The sequence below is a fragment of the Ranitomeya imitator genome, chromosome 6 (genome assembly GCF_032444005.1).
Source record: "Ranitomeya imitator isolate aRanImi1 chromosome 6, aRanImi1.pri, whole genome shotgun sequence".
Lineage (NCBI taxonomy): Eukaryota > Metazoa > Chordata > Amphibia > Anura > Dendrobatidae > Ranitomeya > Ranitomeya imitator.
In genome coordinates this window covers 133,102,695-133,123,039 of record NC_091287.1, presented here as the reverse complement: position 1 = coordinate 133,123,039, position 20,345 = coordinate 133,102,695, and the positions used below count along the sequence as shown (strand labels likewise).

The following is a 20,345-nucleotide window of genomic DNA, read 5'->3' as shown; positions in this document are numbered from 1 at the left end:
GTTGCCACACAAAACTCATCTCACAAAAGTCGCTACATGCATGTCGCCACACACAACTCAACACACACAACTTGACAAACGAAACTCGCCCTAAAACACACACAAGTCTGGTATTAGCCTTCAAAAAAAAAAACTGATTAATAAGCAGACAAACTACAAGAGCAACAAATGTACCATATAGGAAATACAGCAGCTGTCAGTCACATGACCTGTCTATTATGTGTATGTGTGAGCTAATATATACTGCCAGGGGGAGGGCTTCCTGTTGGCTGGGGATTTATCAGGCTGCCAATTTATCTTACAAATACTGAGGTAAAAATACTGAGCAAATAACGTGTTAACGAGGTCTAATACAGGAGATCACACAGGTATATACTATATACAGGGGAGATGACACACAGATATATACTATATACAGGAGAGATGACACACAGGTATATACTATATAGAGGAGGAGATGACATACAGGTACATACTATATACAGGAGGAGATGACATACAGGTATATACTATATACAGGAGGAGATGACACACAGGTATATACTATATACAGGAGCAGATTACCTACAGGTATATACTATATACAGGAGGAGATGACATACAGGTATATGCTATATATAGAAGATGACATACAGGTATATACTATATACAGGAGGAGATGACACACAGATATATACTATATACAGGGGAGATGACACACAGGTATATACTATATACAGTAGGAGATGACATACAGGTATATACTATATATAGGAGGAGATGACATACAGGTATATACTATATATAGGAGGAGATGACATACAGGTATATACTATATATAGGAGGAGATGACATACAGGTATATACTATATACAGGGGAGATGAGACACAGCAGGTATATACTATATACAGGGGAGATGACATACAGGTATATACTATATACAGGAGATGACATACAGGTGTATACTATATATAAGGGAGATGACAAACATGTATATACTGAGGTGAAAATGAGGTGTGAGGTGAAAATGAAAAGGTGTGAGTGCAAAATGAGAGGAGTGAGGGAAAATAGTGGAGTGATCGGGAAATGACAGATGTGAGGTCGAAATGACAAATGTTAGGCGGGAATGAGAGGAGTGAGGGAGAAAATGAGTGGAGTGAGGGAGAAAATGAGAGATGTGAGGGGGGAAAATGAGAGATGTGATGGGGAAAATGAGAGGCGTGATGGGAAAATAAGAGACATGAGGTGCTATAACTAACCACAGATATTTACTATGCCCAGGCAACGCCGGGCTCTTCAGCTAGTATAGACTATAAATGATATCTCATGTTGTGGGAGAGATCCGGCTGCACCACATTGGCTGCGAGAACCAATTTGGCTGATCTGATTCCCAGGTGGATCTACAAGATCATTTCTCCCTTACATATCTAGGTCCAACTCTCAAGAAGTTGAACACTTGGTTAAAAGGATTGTTCAATTTGAATGACCCCTAATAGGATAAATATCCCCTCCCCCTCCCAATTTTTCACCCATTAAAGTCATAGATCCGTCCATGAACTCCCAAAGAAGAGCAGCTCTTTGTAGAGGGTAACAGAAGGGAATTCTGTTTTGGGGACCCCCCTCTGTTACCACCCATGCCCTGGGGGTGTCTAAAGCAGACAACCCCTTTTCCAGCTAGAACCTTCGAATTACCCCCAGGTCGGCACATTACGTGGGGTGGTCAAGCTCAACGTCCTCATGCGCATCAGTAATGGCGCTGATTGTGGCAGCACACTCTTCTTTCATGGAATCTTCTTTATGACACTTATGACCTCACAACAGTTGTCATGTTTACTACAGGGGCTATTACTGATACAGGGTCCAAGTATTAACCCTTTGATCATTGGTAATTAACTTTCATTATAGAGGCAAATACCTGCACTTGTTACCAAGTAGGCGCCTATAATTACGGCTTCCCTTAGGCACCATAAGAAATTCAGGTTACAGATTAAATGTACAAGTGTTTCAGGAGTGTTGTGCACTTCTTAGATGTAGAGTTTGGATTTATAGCTAGCACTTTACAAAGAGAAAATGAAGAGGAAATTACTTGTAAAGTAATATTATAGGGAATTGCATTTGAAGCATTTTCCTAATGTACATTCTACATAGTTACACAGTTATATAGGTTTAAAAAAGACCTAAGACCATAAAGTTCAAATTAACTTCAAAGTTGTACATTTTCTGTTACTAAATTGTTTATAACTCATTTGCTAAAAAAGCATCCAGACATTTTTTGTAATCACTAATATATAGTGTTGAGCATTCCGATACCGCAAGTATCGGGTATCGGCCGATATTTGCGGTATCGGAATTCCGATACCGAGTTCCGATATTTTTGTGATATCGGGAATCGGTATCGGGATTTAGATTAATGTGTAAAATAAAGAATAAAAATAAAAAATATTGATATACTTACCCTCGGACGGGCCCTGGTTGTCACCGCTGCAATCGCCATGTTTTCCTTCCTATGAATAAGCTTGTTAAGTACCTTCGATGACGTCGCGGCTTGTGATTGGTTGCTGAGCGGTCATGTGACCGCTCACGCAACCAATCACAAGCCGCGACGTCATCGAAGGTTATTAACGCGCTCATTCCTAAGAATGAGCACGTTAAGGACCTTCGATGACGTCGCGGCTTGTGATTGGTCGCGTGAGCGGTCACATGACCTCTCAGCGACCAATCACAAGCCGCGACGTCATCAAAGGTTATTAAAGCGCTCATTCTTAGGAAGAAAAGCATGGCGATTGCAGCGGTGACAACCAGGGCCCGTCCGAGGGTAAGTATATCAATATTTTTTATTTTTATTCTTTATTTTACACATTAATATGGATCCCAGGGCCTGAAGGAGAGTTTCCTCTCCTTCAGACCCTGGGAACCATTACGGATACCTTCCGATATTTGTGTCCCATTGTCTTGTATTGGTATCAGATATCGGTATCGGCGATATCCGATATTTTTCGGATATCGGCCGATACCATCCGATACCGATACTTTCAAATATCGGACGGTATCGCTCAACACTACTAATATATTTACATGTATTCAATATGCAGCAGTACGATTACTCCCATTGCGGTGCATTCCTCTACATTTATTAACATTAACCCCTTTCTACCATTGGACGTACTTTTAGGCCTCATTCGCATGAGTGTATAATCGATCCATGTTTCGTCCATGAGAGCACACAGACCAATATATCCAGTGTGCCAATGTACAGAACATAGCTATAATATTCTAATTATCAATGGTCTGCATGGAAAAAAGAAACTGCAGAGTCCACTACTTTGGTCCTATTAGTAGATCAAAATAACGTATTCACTGTAAAGGCAGCTCCAGCACCCATCCTCAGTTCAGAAGAGCAAGCGATCCTTCACACATAGCACGTCACATCTGCAATTTGCAGTCATGACAAGCCCAACTTTCAATTCGGCTACTGAACCCAGCCTTAGTGTCCAATTAATTACGAATGACATTAGACATGTCTGTCTTTATGATGGGCATCCTAGAAAAATCCATTAAGAGGTGCATGCCACTCAATGAATTAGGCGCATCTTACAACTGGTCTACCACTCCATGTGCCTTCAGCTTTAATGTTACTCCAGTCAGAGACAGTCCGAAATTGTCATGAAAACGCCAAAAGTCGCAAATTATCTTATTCCTGCACAGCGATCCTTAAGATTCGCATACAAAACGCCTTTCTTAATAAATCAGGACATAAAAGTAAAATTTTTACTTTGTCCCCTACAAAGTGCAGTGCTTCACGTGAAAGGTGGTTTTGTGCTGAGAATCCCTATATAAACCCCGACGAGGGCCAACAGCCCGAAACACCGTGTCTGCGAATTGAGATATTGATTTGGCTTTTATCCTAAGTCATATTGCACGACTCGTTAAAGGGTTGACTGTGACTTGTAGGATCACTACTTCCAACAGGTGGCGCTATAGAGTTTAAAGGGAACCTGTCATCCCGTTTTTTGAGATTGAGCTATAAATATTGTTAAATAGGGCCTGCGCTGTGTGTTACTATAGTGTATGTAGTGTACCCCGATTCCCCACCTATGCTGAGAAATAACTTACCAAAGTCGCCGTTTTCGCCTGTCAATCAGGCTGGTCAGGTCGGGAGGGCGTGTTCACAGCGCTGGTTCTTCCTCAGCTTTACGTTGGTGGCGTAGTGGTGTCCGCATGTTGAGGTGACTAATCCACTGTGGGCACGTGAAGAAGCAGCGCGCGATCTGCGCTGTCATCCCTTTCGTCGGTGGGGGCGGCCATCTTCCTGGGGCCGCGCGTGCGCAGATCGAGTGCTCTGCTGCACGGGGCTTCAGGAAAATGGCCGCGGGATGCCGCGCGTGCGCATTAGAGATCGCGGCGGCCATTTTCCCAAAGCCGAGTTTGCTATGATAGGTCATCTGATATTGATGACTGATCAAATGATACTTGGTAGTGTGGCACCCAGAAGAACTACAGTGTAAGGATCATGAACATCACAGCCCCCGCACAATGTGTAATGGGTCAGTACTGCAAGTAATTCCATTCAATTCAACCACTTTTGCACATGTTTTGACATTATATACTATTTTCACAGATTATATATATACATCATATATATATAATTCTCAAATTTGGTTGGAGGTAAAGTTTTTTGACAATTTTAAAGTGCTCTCATGTGGAAAGGAGACAAAGAATCAGACAGAAGAAATTAATAGAAGGAAGGCTAGCAGTCACACATCTTGATTTTTTTGTTAAATTTAAGATTACAATAACAAATGTTTAGGAGTGGAAAAAGTTTCCCAAAGTGCTAGTTAATGGATAGATCCTAAGAAATAGAGACACTGAATCAAGTTTTGACAACTTAGAAGCGGGCATTTTGAATCTGAAATCATCTCAAACTCTATTTCAGTTGAAGATGCTTGTGAAGAACACAAAATAGTTTGGGTAAAATAAAGTAATTGGAATGCGCTCCTTATTGGGGGGTAAAGAAAGATATAGACCAAGTGTTATGATACAGGAAGAGATGGAAAATGACTCTAGGTTGTAGAATTAGAGCATCAGTGGGGTTTTAGAGATCTTTTGGTATGTACAACTGTGATTGGCGGGAAAACAAAATTACGGTAGCATATTATTTATGAGTAGATCACTGGGAGATATAAAATGTGCAAAGTTGTATTTACATTGCACGAGTATCAGGAACAAGCATTTTCCTGATAATAATATAGTGTAAACAGGCGGCAGATAACCAGATTAACCCCTTCCCGACCTGTGACACAGCGTATGCGTCATGAAAGTCGGTGCCAATCCGACCTGTGACGCATATGCTGTGTCACAGAAAGATCGCGTCCCTGCAGATCGGGTGAAAGGGTTAACTCCCATTTCACCCGATCTGCAGGGACAGGGGGAGTGGTAGTTTAGCCCAGGGGGGGTGGCTTCACCCCCTCGTGGCTACGATCGCTCTGATTGGCTGTTGAAAGTGAAACTGCCAATCAGAGCGATTTGTAATATTTCACCTAAAAAAATGGTGAAATATTACAATCCAGCCATGGCCGATGCTGCAATATCATCGGCCATGGCTGGAAATACTAATGTGCCCCCACCCCACCCCTCCGATCGCCCCCCCAGCCCCCCGATCTGTGGCCCGCTCCCCTCCGTCCTGTGCTCCGCTCCCCCGTCCTCCTGTCCGCTCCCCCGTGCTCCAATCACACCCCCCCGTGCTCCAATCAAACCCCCCCGCACTCCGATCCCCCCCCGTGCTCCGAACCACCCCCCCTGCACACCGATCCCCCCCCCCTGCACACCGATCCACCCGCCCGCACACCGATCACTCTCCCCCATGCTCCGATCCCTCCCCCCCGTGCTCCGACGCCCCCCCGTGCCCTGATCTCCCCCCCCTGTGCCCTGATCTCCCCCCCTTATACTTACCGATCCTGGCGGGGTCCGTCAGTCTTCTTCCCCGAGCGCCGCCATGTTCCAAAATGGCGGGCGCATGCGCAGTGCGCCCGCCGAATCTGCCGGCCGGCAGATTCGTTCCAATGTGAATTTTGATCACTGTGATATAATCTATCACAGTGGTCAAAATAAAAAAACAGTAAATGACCCCCCCCATTTGTCCCCCATAGATAGGGACAATAATAAAATAAAGAATTTTTTTTTTTTTTCACTAAGGTTGGAGTTAGAACTAGGGTTAGGGTTAGGGTTAGGGGTAGGGTTAGGGGTAGGGTTAGGGTTAGGGTTAGGGTTAGGGTTAGGGGTAGGGGTAGGGGTAGGGTTAGGGGTAGGGTTAGGGGTAGGGGTAGGGGTAGGGGTAGGGGTAGGGTTAGGGTTAGGGTTAGGGTTTCGGTATGTGCACACGTATTCTGGTCCTCTGCGGATTTTTCTGCAGCGGATTTGATAAATCCGCAGTGCTAAACCGCTGCGGATTTATGGCAGATTTACCGCGGTTTTTCTGCGCATTTCACTGCGGTTTTACAACTGCGATTTTCTATTGGAGCAGTTGTAAAACCGCTGTGGAATCCGCAGAAAGAAGTGACATGCTGCGGAATGTAAACCGCTGCGTTTCCGTGCAGTTTTTCCGCAGCATGTGTACAGCGATTTTTGTTTCCCATAGGTTTACATTGAAATGTAAACTCATGGGAAACTGCTGCGGATCCGCAGCGTTTTCCAAAGCGTGTGCACATACCTTTAGAATTAGGCTATGTGCACACGGTGCGGATTTGGCTGCGGATCCGCAGCGGATTGGCCGCTGCGGATCCGCAGCAGTGTTCCATCAGGTTTACAGTACCATGTAAACCTATGGAAAACCAAATCCGCTGTGCCCATGGTGCGGAAAATACCGCACGGAAACGCTGCGTTGTATTTTCCGCAGCATGTCAATTCTTTGTGCGGTTTCCGCAGCGTTTTACACCTATTCCTCAATAGGAATCCGCAGGTGAAATCCGCAGGTAAAACGCAGTGCCTTTTACCCGCGGATTTTTCAAAAATGGTGCGGAAAAATCTCACACGAATCCGCAACGTGGGTACATAGCCTTAGGGTTAGGGTTGGGTTGGAATTAGGGTTGTGGTTAGGGTTAGGGGTGTGTTGGGGTTAGGGTTGTGGTTAGGGGTGTGTTGCGGTTAGGGTTGTGGTTAGGGTTACGGCTACAGTTGGGATAAGGGTTAGGGGTGTGTTGGCGTAAGAATTGAGGGGTTTCCACTGTTTAGGCACATCAGGGGGTCTCCAAACGCAACATGGCGCCACCATTGATTCCAGCCAATCTTTTATTCAAAAAGTCAAATGGTGCTCCTTCCCTTCCGAGCCCCGACGTGTGCCCAAACAGTGGTTTACCCCCACATATGGGGTATCAGTGTACTCAGGACAAACTGGGCAACAATTACTGGGGTCCAATTTCTCCTGTTACCCTTGAGAAAATAAAAAATTGCTTGCTAAAACATCATTTTTGAGGAAAGTAAAATGATTTTTTATTTTCACGGCTCTGCGTTGTAAACGTCTGTGAAGCACTTGGGGGTTCAAAGTGCTCACCACATATCTAGATAAGTTCCTTGGGGGGTCTAGTTTCCAAAATGGGGTCACTTGTGGGGGGTTTCTACTGTTTAGGCACACCAGGGGCTCTGCAAACGCAACGTGACGCCCGCAGACCATTCCATCAAAGTCTGCATTTCAAAACGTCACTACTTGACTTCCGAGCCCCGACATGTGCCCAAACAGTGGTTTACCCCCACATATGGGGTATCAGCGTACTCAGGACAAACTGGGCAACAATTACTGGGGTCCAATTTCTCCTGTTACCCTTGAGAAAATAAAAAATTGCTTGCTAAAACATCATTTTTGAGGAAAGAAAAATGATTTTTTATTTTCACGGCTCTGCGTTGTAAACGTCTGTGAAGCACTTGGGGGTTCAAAGTGCTCACCACATATCTAGATAAGTTCCTTGGGGGGTCTAGTTTCCAAAATGGGGTCACTTGTGGGGGGTTTCTACTGTTTAGGCACACCAGGGGCTCTGCAAACGCAACGTGACGCCCGCAGACCATTCCATCAAAGTCTGCATTTCAAAAGTCACTACTTCCCTTCTGAGCCCCGACGTGTGCCCAAACAGTGGTTTACCCCCACATATGGGGTATCAGCGTACTCAGGAGAAACTGGACAACAACTTTTGGGGTCCAATTTCTCCTGTAACCCTTGGGAAAATAAAAAATTCTGGGCTAAAAGATTATTTTTGAGGAAAGAAAACGTATTTATTATTTTCACTGCTCTGTGTTATAAACTTCTGTGAAGCACTTGGGGGTTCAAAGTGCTCACCTCACATCTAGATAAGTTCCTTTCGGGGTCTAGTTTCTAAAATGGGGTCACTTGTGGGGGGTTTCTACTGTTTAGCCACATCAGGGGCTCTGCAAACGCAACGTAACGCCCGCAGAGCATTCCATCAAAGTCTGCATTTCAAAATGTCACTACTTGACTTCCGAGCCCCGACATGTGCCCAAACTGTGGTTTACCCCCACATATGGGGTATCAGCGTACTCAGGAGAAACTGTACAACAACTTTTGGGGTCAAATTTCTCCTGTTACCCTTGGGAAAATAATAAATTGCAGGCTAAAAGATCATTTTAGAGAAAATAAAATTTTTATTTTATTTTCATGGCTCTGCGTTATAAACTTCTGTGAAGCACTTGGAAGTTCAAAGTCCTCACCACACATCTAGATTAGTTCCTTTGGGGGTCTAGTTTCCAAAATGGGGTCATATGTGGGGGATCTCCAATGTTTAGGCACACAGGGGCTCTCCAAACGTGACATGGTGTCCACTAATGATTGGAGCTAATTTTCCATTTAAAAAGCCAATTGGCGTGCCTTCCCTTCCGAGCCCTGCCGTGCGCCCAAACAGTGGTTTACCCCCACATATGGGGTATCAGCGTACTCAGGACAAACTGGACAACAACATTTGCGGTCCAATTTCTCCTATTACCCTTGGCAAAATAGGAAATTCCAGGCTAAAAATCATTTTTGAGGAAAGAAAAATTATTTTTTATTTTCATGGCTCTGCATTATAAACTTCTGTGAAGCACCTGGGGGTTTAAAGTGCTCAATATGCATCTAGATAAGTTCCTTGGGGGGTCTAGTTTCCAAAATGGGGTCACTTGTGGGGGAGCTCCAATGCATAGGCACACAGGGGCTCTCTAAACGCGACATGGTGTCCGCTAACAATTGGAGCTAATTTTCCATTCAAAAAGTCAAATGGCGCGCCTTCCCTTCTGAGCCCTGCCGTGTGCCCAAACAGTGGTTTACCCCCACATATGAGGTATCGGCGTACTCGGGAGAAATTGCCCAACAAATTTTAGGATTCATTTTATCCTATTGCCCATGTGAAAATGAAAAACTGAGGCGAAAAGAATTTTTTTGTGAAAAAAAAAAGTACTTTTTCATTTTTACAGATCAATTTGTGAAGCACCTGAGGGTTTAAAGTGCTCAATATGCATCTAGATAAGTTCCTTGGGGGGTCTAGTTTCCAAAATGGGGTCATTTGTGGGGGAGCTCCAATGTTTAGGCACACGGGGGCTCTCCAAACACGACATGGTGTCCGCTAACGATGGAGATAATTTTTCATTCAAAGAGTCAAATGGCGCTCCTTCCCTTCCGAACCTTACCATGTGCCCAAACAGTGGTTTACCTCCACATGTGAGGTATCGGTGTACTCATGAGAAATTGCCCAACAAATTTTAGGATCCATTTTATCCTGTTGCCCATGTGAAAATGAAAAAAATTGAGGCTAAAAGAATTTTTTTGTGAAAAAAAAGTACTTTTTCATTTTTACGGATCAATTTGTGAAGCCCCCGGGGGTTCAAAGTTCTCACTATGCATCTAGATAAGTTCCTTGGGGCGTCTAGTTTCCAAAATGGGGTCACGTGTGGGGGAGCTCCAATTTTTAGGCACACGGGGGGCTCTCCAAACGTGACATGGTGTCCGCTAAAGAGTGGAGCCAATTTTTCATTCAAAAAGTCAAATGGCGCTCCTTCCCTTCCAAGCCCTGCCGTGCGCCCAAACATTGGTTTACCCCCACATATGAGGTATCAGCGTACTCAGGACAAATTGGACAACAACTTTCGTGGTTCAGTTTCTCCTTGTACCATTGGGAAAATAAAAAAAATGTTGCTAAAAGATAATTTTTGTGACTAAAAAGTTAAATGTTCATTTTTTCCTTCCATGTTGCTTCTGCTGCTGTGAAGCACCTGAAGGGTTAAAAAACTTCTTGAATGTGGTTTTGAGCACCTTGAGGGGTGCATTTTTTAGAATGGTGTCACTTTTGGGTATTTTCATCCATATAGACCCCTCAAACTGACTTCAAATGTGAGGTGGTCCCTAAAAAAAATGGTTTTGTAAATTTCGTTGTAAAAATGAGAAATCGCTGGTCAAATTTTAACTCTTATAACTTCCTAGCAAAAAAAAATGTTGTTTCCAAAATTGTGCTGGTGTAAAGTATACATGTGGGAAATGTTATTTATTAACTATTTTGTGTCACATAACTCTCTGGTTTAACAGAATAAAAATTCAAAATGTGAAAATTGCGAAATTTTCAAAATTTTCGCCAAATTTCCGTTTTTATCACAAATAAACGCAGAATTTATTGACCTAAATTTACCACTAACATGAAGCCCAATATGTCACGAAAAAACAATCTCAGAACCGCTAGGATCCGTTGAAGCGTTCCTGAGTTATTACCTCATAAAGGGACACTGGTCAGAATTGCAAAAAACGGCCAGGTCATTAAGGTCAAAATAGGCTGGGTCATGAAGGGGTTAAAGGCAACAATGTTTAGCTAGCATAAAAGATCATCATTTTATGCAATGAATCGTATGTGCTGCCGAAAAAACAATGATAATTCATGTGCACAGAATACTCTATTAATGATCATTTTATGTGCATCGTCATCCAAATATGCTAATAAACTCCTGTGTAGCTGACTGGCAGCCAGTGTAAATGAGCCCTTAGTTAACAAAAGGGGCTTGAAAAGTCTATTAGACAATTTGAACAAAGATTTCATTGTTAAACTACTGGTAAAATGGGAAGGATATTTGAGCGAGTGTCTGTATTAGAAATTACCGTATTATTTTCAACCTTGGATAAAACATTAAGGAGTTGCGATGATAAAGTGACTCATAATACTGTCAGTTTAGCAACATAGCATTATACTGCCTCTCTGCTGAAGAAAGTGGAAATTAAAGCGACTCCAGATTGAAAATGTTTTGAGCACGGAGGCTGACTGGATCCAGGTAATGTGGAGGTGTACAAAACTGTTTTATTATAGAGGGAATGTCTTAAATGATAAAAATATGGTGCATAAGGTCAGTTGAAAGGGTTATTGTCAAGTTGTCTCACAGCTCATAGTTATGCAGTCTCCTTACAGTCTCTTTTCATTTCTGATTTCTGTTAGGATGGGCTCTACTCCCTGAGTGACAGTTCTGGTGAGTAGCAGAACTGTAATATTAGCAGAATTATAAAGCTCAGCATATGTTTTGCTGTGACACATTCAGCTATCAGCGGTTTGTACTGGAGTCTATACTGGCATCACTGTATTTACAGTTAGGGCCAGAAATATTTGGACAGTGACACAAGTTTTGTTATTTTAGCTGTTTACAAAAACATGTTCAGAAATAAAATTATATATGTAATATGGGCTGAAAGTGCACACTCCCAGCTGCAATATGATAGTTTCCACATCCAAATCGGAGAAAGGGTTTAGGAATCATAGCTCTGTAATGCATAGCATCCTCTTTTTCAAGGGACCAAAAGTAATTGGACAATGGACTCTAAGGGCTGCAATTAACTCTGAAGGCGTCTCCCTCGTTAACCTGTAATCAATGAAGTAGTTAAAAGGTCAGGGGTGGATTCCAGGTGTGTGGTTTTGCATTTGGAAGCTGTTGCTGTGAGCAGACAACATGCGGTCAAAGGAACTCTCAATTGAGGTGAAGCAGAACATCCTGAGGCTGAAAAAAAAGAAAAAATCCATCAGAGAGATAGCAGACATGCTTGGAGTAGCAAAATCAACAGTTGGGTACATTCTGAGAAAAAAGGAATTGACTGGTGAGCTTGGGAACTCAAAAAGGCCTGGGCGTCCACGGATGACAACAGTGGTGGATGATCGCCGCATACTTAATTTGGTGAAGAAGAACCCGTTCACAACATCAACTGAAGTCCAGAACACTCTCAGTGAAGTAGGTGTATCTGTCTCTAAGTCAACAGTAAAGAGAAGACTCCATGACAGTAAATACAAAGGGTTCACATCTAGATGCAAACCATTCATCAATACCAAAAATAGACAGGCCAGAGTTAAATTTGCAGAAAAGCACCTCAAGAAGCCAGCTCAGTTCTGGAAAAGTATTCTATGGACAGATGAGACAAAGATCAACCTGTACCAGAATGATGGGAAGAAAAAAGTTTGGAGAAGAAAGGGAACGGCACATGATCCAAGGCACACCACATCCTCTGTAAAACATGGTGGAGGCAACGTGATGGCATGGGCATGCATGGCTTTCAATGGCACTGGGTCACTTGTGTTTATTGATGACATAAGCGCAGACAAGAGTAGCCGGATGAATTCTGAAGTGTACCGGGATATACTTTCAGCCCAGATTCAGCCAAATGCTGCAAAGTTAATTGGACGGCGCTTCATAGTACAGATGGACAATGACCCCAAGCATACAGCCAAAGCTACCCAGGAGTTCATGAGTGCCAAAAAGTGGAACATTCTGCAATGGCCAAGTCAATCTCCAGATCTAAACCCAATTGAGCATGCATTTCACTTGCTCAAATCCAGACTTAAGATGGAAAGACCCACAAACAAGCAAGACCTGAAGGCTGCGGCTGTAAAGGCCTGGCAAAGCATTAAGAAGGAGGAAACCCAGTGTTTGGTGATGTCCATGGGTTCCAGACTTAAGGCAGTGATTGCCTCCAAAGGATTTGCAACAAAATATTGAAAATAAAAATATTTTGTTTGGGTTATGTTTATTTGTCCAATTACTTTTGACCTCCTAAAATGTGGAGTGTTTGTAAAGAAATGTGTACAATTCCTACATATTCTATCAGATATTTTTGTTCAACCCTTCAAATTAAACGTTACAATCTGCACTTGAATTCTGTTGTAGAGGTTTCATTTCAAATCCAATGTGGTGGCATGCAGAGCCCAACTCGCGAAAATTGTGTCACTATCCAAATATTTCTGGCCCTAACTGTACATACAGACATAAAAGGGCATTTGAACAAACATACAGCTATAGACTGAGATCTGCAATGCTGGGGGCAGAAGATTGTGATTTTATAAGAATGATAACAGGAAAATTTATAAAAACAGCAGCTTAGGCTACTTTCACACTAGCGTCGTACGACGCACGTCGCAATGCGTCGTTGTGATGAAAAAACGCATCCTGTAAAGTTGTTTGCAGGATGCGTTTTTTCTCCATAGGCTTGTATTAGCGACGCATTGCGACACATTGCCACACGTCGCAACCGTCGTGCGACGGTTGCGTCCTGTTGTGACAGACCGTCAGCACCAAAAAATGTTGCTTGTAACGTTTTTTGGTGCATCATGTCTGCCATTTCCGACCGCGCATGCGCTGCCGGGACTCCGCCCCCTCCTCCCCGCAACTCACAATGGGGCAGCGGATGTGTTGTAATAATGCATCTGCTGCCACCGTTTTGCAGCATTGAGACAGGATGCGTCGGTACGTCGGCCCGACGCACTGCGACGGGCCAACACCGACACTAGTGTGAAAGTAGCCTAAGTAAGGAGCTTTAAAAGGGAGGATGACAATCAGGTAACTGCTGCATAGAAATCAATGGGCTGGAGATTGCTGACTGGCATGTTAAGAGTTAACCTCTCTCCTGCAATGTAATGACTGTGCTCTCTTAGGGAGGAACTGTACATGCACTAGTAGCTGAGCTCCATGAAACCAGCTGTACACTATGAAAGATAAAACCCTCCTTCCAGAAGAATGAAAGCAAATAAAAATTGCAAATTAACTGCAAAATGTCCTGTTTTTCATTATAACTAAAGAAATTTAAAAATATGAAAATACTCTGTTAAGACCAATATAGTTACATTTGCTCCATTCTCCATGCATCCAAAAACCATCAGAGTAAGAAAGGATTAGATATTCTTAAAACCTTGTTCTGTGCAAGGAAGACCATAGCAAGATTCAAGTGGCTAAAAAAAAAGGGCAGTAGTGCTAAATTTGGTAAGGTTTAAAGCTCAAGGAAAACTTCCAACAATGGAAGAAATACAATTATATGGGAGCATGGTTAGCCATATTGGATTGAAGAGATGCGATCCATAGCTCCTCTGCTGTTATCAGGATTAACAATGGCTTTCTCTGCCCTTCACAGGCAAATTCACCAAATAAGTTTTTAACCAAAAAATATAGGAGCAAAAATCACCTACTGCTGATATAATTAACTCAAATTCAAGTAGACAACAAAATCTTATACCAAAAAAACCACTTGAACAACTAAAACCATAATAATAATCAACCATATTGTCTTCAAAATATAAATGCTTTTATTAAAGACACCAATCAAAATTTACACAAAAACATGATAAAAAAACCACAAAAGACAAATCTAAAAACCAAGGAGAGCAGATCACCACACATGATTAAATTTGATCTACAATAATCAATAAGGTGCTGTACAGATCCTTAGTAATTAGGGAAACACACATATCATACTAACAATTTTATTATCTATCAAGACTACATAGTCAGTAAAGTGTTATATATATATATATATATATATATATATATATATATATATGAAGTCCTGGTAGTACCAAGAAATAAGTACAGTGCTTTCGGTGCATATAAGGTAAAGTACATATAACTCCAAACAAATCATAAAGTGCCGAAGTGCAAGTCACATATAATGATTTCTAACTGTTAGGGCTAGCGGAACGTACCAAATACTAAGACAGATAGAGTATGGTGCGTTCGCAGCCCGGGGTCCACCGTGCAGAGATGGAACCTGCTGCCAAGTAATGACGGACTATATGGCGGTACTCATAAGTATACACACGTGGGTTAAACTTCACCCAGCGTGAAGGAAGCGATCCTGTTGCGTCACAGGATCGCGGTACCGCACATAGAGCGCGAGCAAGTAGTCAGCGAACTCAACCCCAACTAGGATTGAAGTCCGATTAGACCCTTGCTGGCACAACACCGCAACTGGGTGTGTAAGGAAGCTAAATAACAATATTAGGGCACAAGAGTGCATGCGGTGCCGCACTGACGAACGCCACTAACCACCCAGGCTTGGGTAAGGAAAGCACAGAGGAAGTGCATGGCGCCGTACTGGCGGTCACAGCAACTGGACGCTGTAATGTGTGATTCGTGCTGTAGGATAAGTCGGGCGCTAGATAGCAACCATACACCTTCCGCGAACAGACATTCAATAGGGAAGGGGTATCCAAGGACGACTTGCACTCACAACAAACACACGTATGCAAATGTACACTAGCGCATGGCCATGCGGTCATGCGCAGTTTATATAGTTGCAGCACAGGAAGTGGCCACAGAAACTTTGCCCTTCCAAGACCTGCCAAGAGGACCAATGGAATGTGCTGCAGGGCCTGAGCACATGACCCTCGATCTCCAACGGGAGATCTTGCCCTGGGCATGCTCAGTGTGTGCAGACAAGGACTTAGTCCCAGAGAAGTCTGCTCACTGCTGACCAGCACTGGCTTCAATGGCAGAAGCTGAAGAAGCAGCAGTAACTCTCTGTACAGAGTGAGACTGAGCAAGACGCTGGGACCGACGTCCCTGCTGAGCAGACTCCACTGCGGCTGGATAAGAATGGAAGACCGGAGCGGAGATGGCTCGAGATTCCCCCTGTGCAGAAGCGGGAACTCGAGACCTAACATTACCCCCCCCTCCTAGGGCCCCCCCTCCTTGGGCCTCGCTACGCTCGAAGGCAGCAATGAGCTGTGGGGCCCGAATGTTTTCAGCAGGCTCCCATGACCTGTCCTCTGGGCCATAACCCTTCCAATCCACCAGATAGAACTTTTTGCCGTGTACCACCTTGCACCCCAAAATAGCGTTCACCTTGTAATCGTCCGTAGACGAACCCGATGTCCCGGCAGATGACTCGGAAAACCGGGACATGTATACGGGTTTCAGGAGGGACACATGAAAGGTGTCGGTGATACCCAAGCGTGGAGGAAGAGCCAAACGGTAGACCACAGGATTAACCTGTTCGAGAACCTTGAAGGGACCCAAGTAGCGAGGAGCAAACTTAGTGGACTCAACTCGCAGCCTGATGTTACGGGCGGAGAGCCACACCAAGTCGCCAGGAGCAAAGGTCGGAGCGGGGCGCCGATGAACATCGGCGGAGGACCTCATTCTCTCCTTGGAGGCCCGAATGGCATCCTGCGTGCGGTCCCAAATGTCCCGTGCCTCCACAGCCCAGTCTGCCACCCTGGAGTCAGCAGAAGACACAGGCATGGGCACAGGAACACGCGGATGCTGGCCGTAATTTAGGAGGAATGGAGTCTGACCGGTGGAGTCGGCTACGGCATTGTTAAGTGCAAACTCTGCCCACGGTAGCAAGGATGCCCAGTCATCCTGCCTGGCAGAAACAAAATGTTGTAAATATGTGACCAAGGTCTGGTTGGCCCTCTCTACCAACCCATTCGTCTCGGGATGATATGCCGAAGAGAGATTCAACTCAATACTGAGTAGACGACAAAGCTCTCTCCAGAATCGAGACGCAAACTGGGGACCCCGGTCACTTTCAATTTTGTCTGGCATACCGTGTAGGCGAAAGATATGCTTGACGAACAAGACAGCCAACGCCTGTGCAGAAGGTAGCCGTGGAAGAGGCACCAAGTGCACCATTTTGGAAAAATGGTCGGTGATCACCCAGATAATGGTGCAGTTACGAGACTTGGGTAAGCCCATCACAAAGTCCATCCCGACCATCTCCCAGGGCCTGTCCGCCACCGGCAGAGGATAAAGCAAACCAGCTGGCCGTTGCCGAGGAGTCTTGTTCTTGGCACAAGAGACACACGCCCGAACATACTCTGCGACATCACGAGCCATATGCGGCCACCAGTATGTCCTCGCCAGTAACTCAGATGTCCTTTTGGTACCAAAATGTCCACCCACCCTGGACGAGTGTGCCCAAGAGAGAACCTCCGGTCGCAAACTGGATGGAACAAAAGTCTTGCCCGGGGGCACAGACTCTAGCGAAACCGGAGCCACAGTTCTCAAGCTCTCGGTGGGGACAATAAGCCGAGGCTCCCCCTCCTCCTCCGCAGATGACACAACGGAGCGAGAGAGAGCGTCGGCCCGAATGTTCTTCTCCCCAGAAAGAAAATGGAGGGTGAAATGAAACCGGGAGAAGAATAAGGACCATCTGGCCTGGCGAGAATTCAACCGCTGGGCTGTCTGCAGGTTCACCAAATTTTTATGGTCTGTGAAGACTTGGAAGGGAAAACGTGCTCCCTCCAAGAGATGTCTCCACTCCGAGAAAGCCAACTTCATGGCTAGCAACTCCCTGTCCCCGATGGAATAATTCCTCTCTGCTGGTGAAAAGGTCTTGGAGAAAAAGAAGCAAGGATGCTTCCGACCTTGAGCATCCTTTTGGAAGAGGACTGCTCCAGCACCAACAGAAGAGGCATCCACCTCCATGATAAATGGCTTATCAACATCGGGGCGATGTAGGATGGGAGCGCTAGCGAAGTGTGACTTTATAGAGTTAAAGGCCTTGGAGACCTCCTCAGACCACAATTTGGGATTCGCCCCCTTCTTGGTGAGGGCAACCAAGGGAGCTACCAAAGTTGAGAAGTGCGGAATGAACTGGCGATAATAATTAATGAACCCCATAAAGCGCTGCACCGCTTTAAGAGAATGGGGTTCCTGCCAGTCCATCACAGCCTGTAGTTTGGCAGGATCCATAGCCAATCCCTGGGCAGAGATGATGTAGCCTAGGAAAGGTAAGGACTCCTGCTCAAACATACACTTCTCCAACTTGGCATAGAGGGAGTTTGCCCGTAGGAGGTCGAAGACTTTGCAAACATCTCTCCGGTGGGAGTCAATATCTGGAGAGTAGATGAGAATATCATCCAGATAGACTACGACCGAGGTGGAAAGCATATCCCGGAAGATATCATTCACAAAGTCTTGGAAAACGGCTGGGGCATTACAGAGCCCGAAGGGCATCACCAGATATTCATAGTGCCCATCCCTGGTGTTAAAAGCAGTCTTCCATTCGTCCCCCTCACGGATGCGAATCAGGTTGTAAGCACCCCGCAGATCTAGTTTAGTAAATACCCTTGCTCCCCGAAGCCTATCGAAGAGCTCAGATATCAAGGGCAAAGGATACTTATTTTTAACGGTGATGGCATTAAGACCCCTGTAGTCTATGCATGGACGCAATTCCCCATTCTTCTTCTGCACGAAGAAGAACCCTGCCCCAGCAGGTGACACTGACTTCCTAATGAATCCTCTTGCCAGATTTTCCTGGATGTACTGTGACATTGCCTCCGTCTCCGGGAGAGATAACGGATAGACTCGACCCCGGGGAGGCTCAGCACCAGGCAATAGATCAATAGGACAGTCATAGGGGCGATGGGGCGGAAGGATCTCCGCTGCCTTTTTGGAGAACACGTCTGCATAAGACCAATACTGCTTGGGGAGAGAGGAAAGATCTGCGGGTACCTCTGTAGTAGCAACCTGAACGCACTCCCTCTGACACCTACCCCCACAAGATTCGCCCCATCCCAGGATTCTGCCAGAGGACCACTCGATATGAGGAGAGTGGTACCGTAGCCAAGGTATTCCCAACAGGACCTCATCAATTCCCTCAGGAATGACGAGCAGAGATATAATCTCCTGATGAGATGGTGACATGGACAGAGTAAAAGGGATGGTCTGGTGTGTTATCTGTGAGGGGAGTGTCGACCAATTCACCACTCGTACCGTTATTGGTTGAGCTAGCATAACCAGGGGTATTGCGTGACGTTGGGCGAAGGCAGAAGACATAAAATTGCCCTCCGCCCCAGAATCCACGCAGAGCTCTACCGAGTGGGAGAATGAGCCTATAGTAATTGTCCCCTTAAAGGACAATTTAGAGGCAAACGTCGCCGTGTCTAGTGTACCTCCACCTACTACCACTAGACGCTGACGTTTCCTTGACCGCTGAGAACATCTGGTGGCTAGATGTCCTGACTGCTGGCAAACATGACAGACCTTGAGTGCACAAGCGGTCCGGGACTTAGATCCCGCTTGTGACACTTCCCTGGCCTCATGTGACTCAGGAACCAGGACCGGAGATTCCAGAGGTTTGGCGAAGGTAGGAGCCAGCCGAAACCTCTGCCTACACTGGGCTCGCTCTAACCTCCGCTCGTTAAAACGGAGGTCAATTCAAGTGGAGACAGTTATTAACTCCTCCAGTGTGGCCGGAATCTCCCTAGTGGCCAGAGCGTCCTTAACGTGGTCAGCCAGGCCCCTCCAAAATATGGGGATAAGAGCTTTATCCGACCAATCCAGCTCAGAAGCTAAAGTGCGGAATTGGACGGCAAAATGGCTGACCAAGGACTCACCCTGAGTTAATGCCAGCAGTTGGAGCGCAGTATCATGGGTGACTTGAGGTCCTAAAAAGACCTGTTTCAGAGTGCTCAGAAACAGCGGAGCACTCTGCACCACATGATCGCCATGCTCCCACAGCGGCGTAGCCCATTCCAACGCCCTGTCCGACAAGAGAGACACTATAAATCCCACCTTAGCCCGCTCTGTGGGAAAACGTGCAGCCAGGAGCTCGAGGTGAATAGAGCACTGACTCACAAATCCCCTACAAAATTTGCTATCACCAGAAAATTTTTCTGGCAGCGGGAGGCGAGAAAATGTCGGAGCAGGGGTGGCAATGGACAGGGTTGCTGTAGCCACGCTAGCAGCCTGTACAGCAACTGCGGTAACATCCACAGCTGAGGTTGCGCTCTCAAGAGCCGCCAACCTACCCTCCAGCTGCTGGATATACCGCAAGGATTGCTGTTTGTCCGTCATTACTAGCCAGACCCCGGCGCTAGTGTAATGTTAGGGCTAGCGGAACGTACCAAATACTAAGACAGATAGAGTATGGTGCGTTCGCAGCCCGGGGTCCACCGTGCAGAGATGGAACCTGCTGCCAAGTAATGACGGACTATATGGCGGTACTCATAAGTATACACACGTGGGTTAAACTTCACCCAGCGTGAAGGAAGCGATCCTGTTGCGTCACAGGATCGCGGTACCGCACATAGAGCGCGAGCAAGTAGTCAGCGAACTCAACCCCAACTAGGATTGAAGTCCGATTAGACCCTTGCTG

At 45.4% G+C, this 20,345-nt stretch overlaps 1 protein-coding gene across 2 annotated transcripts in view; it reads right to left on the bottom strand.

Moving 5' to 3' along the window:
• The window catches only part of MYRIP (myosin VIIA and Rab interacting protein), an 897,248-nt gene that overhangs the window by 380,945 nt on the left and 495,958 nt on the right, over positions 1–20,345 (bottom strand). The gene's annotated exons all lie outside the window — the stretch shown is intronic.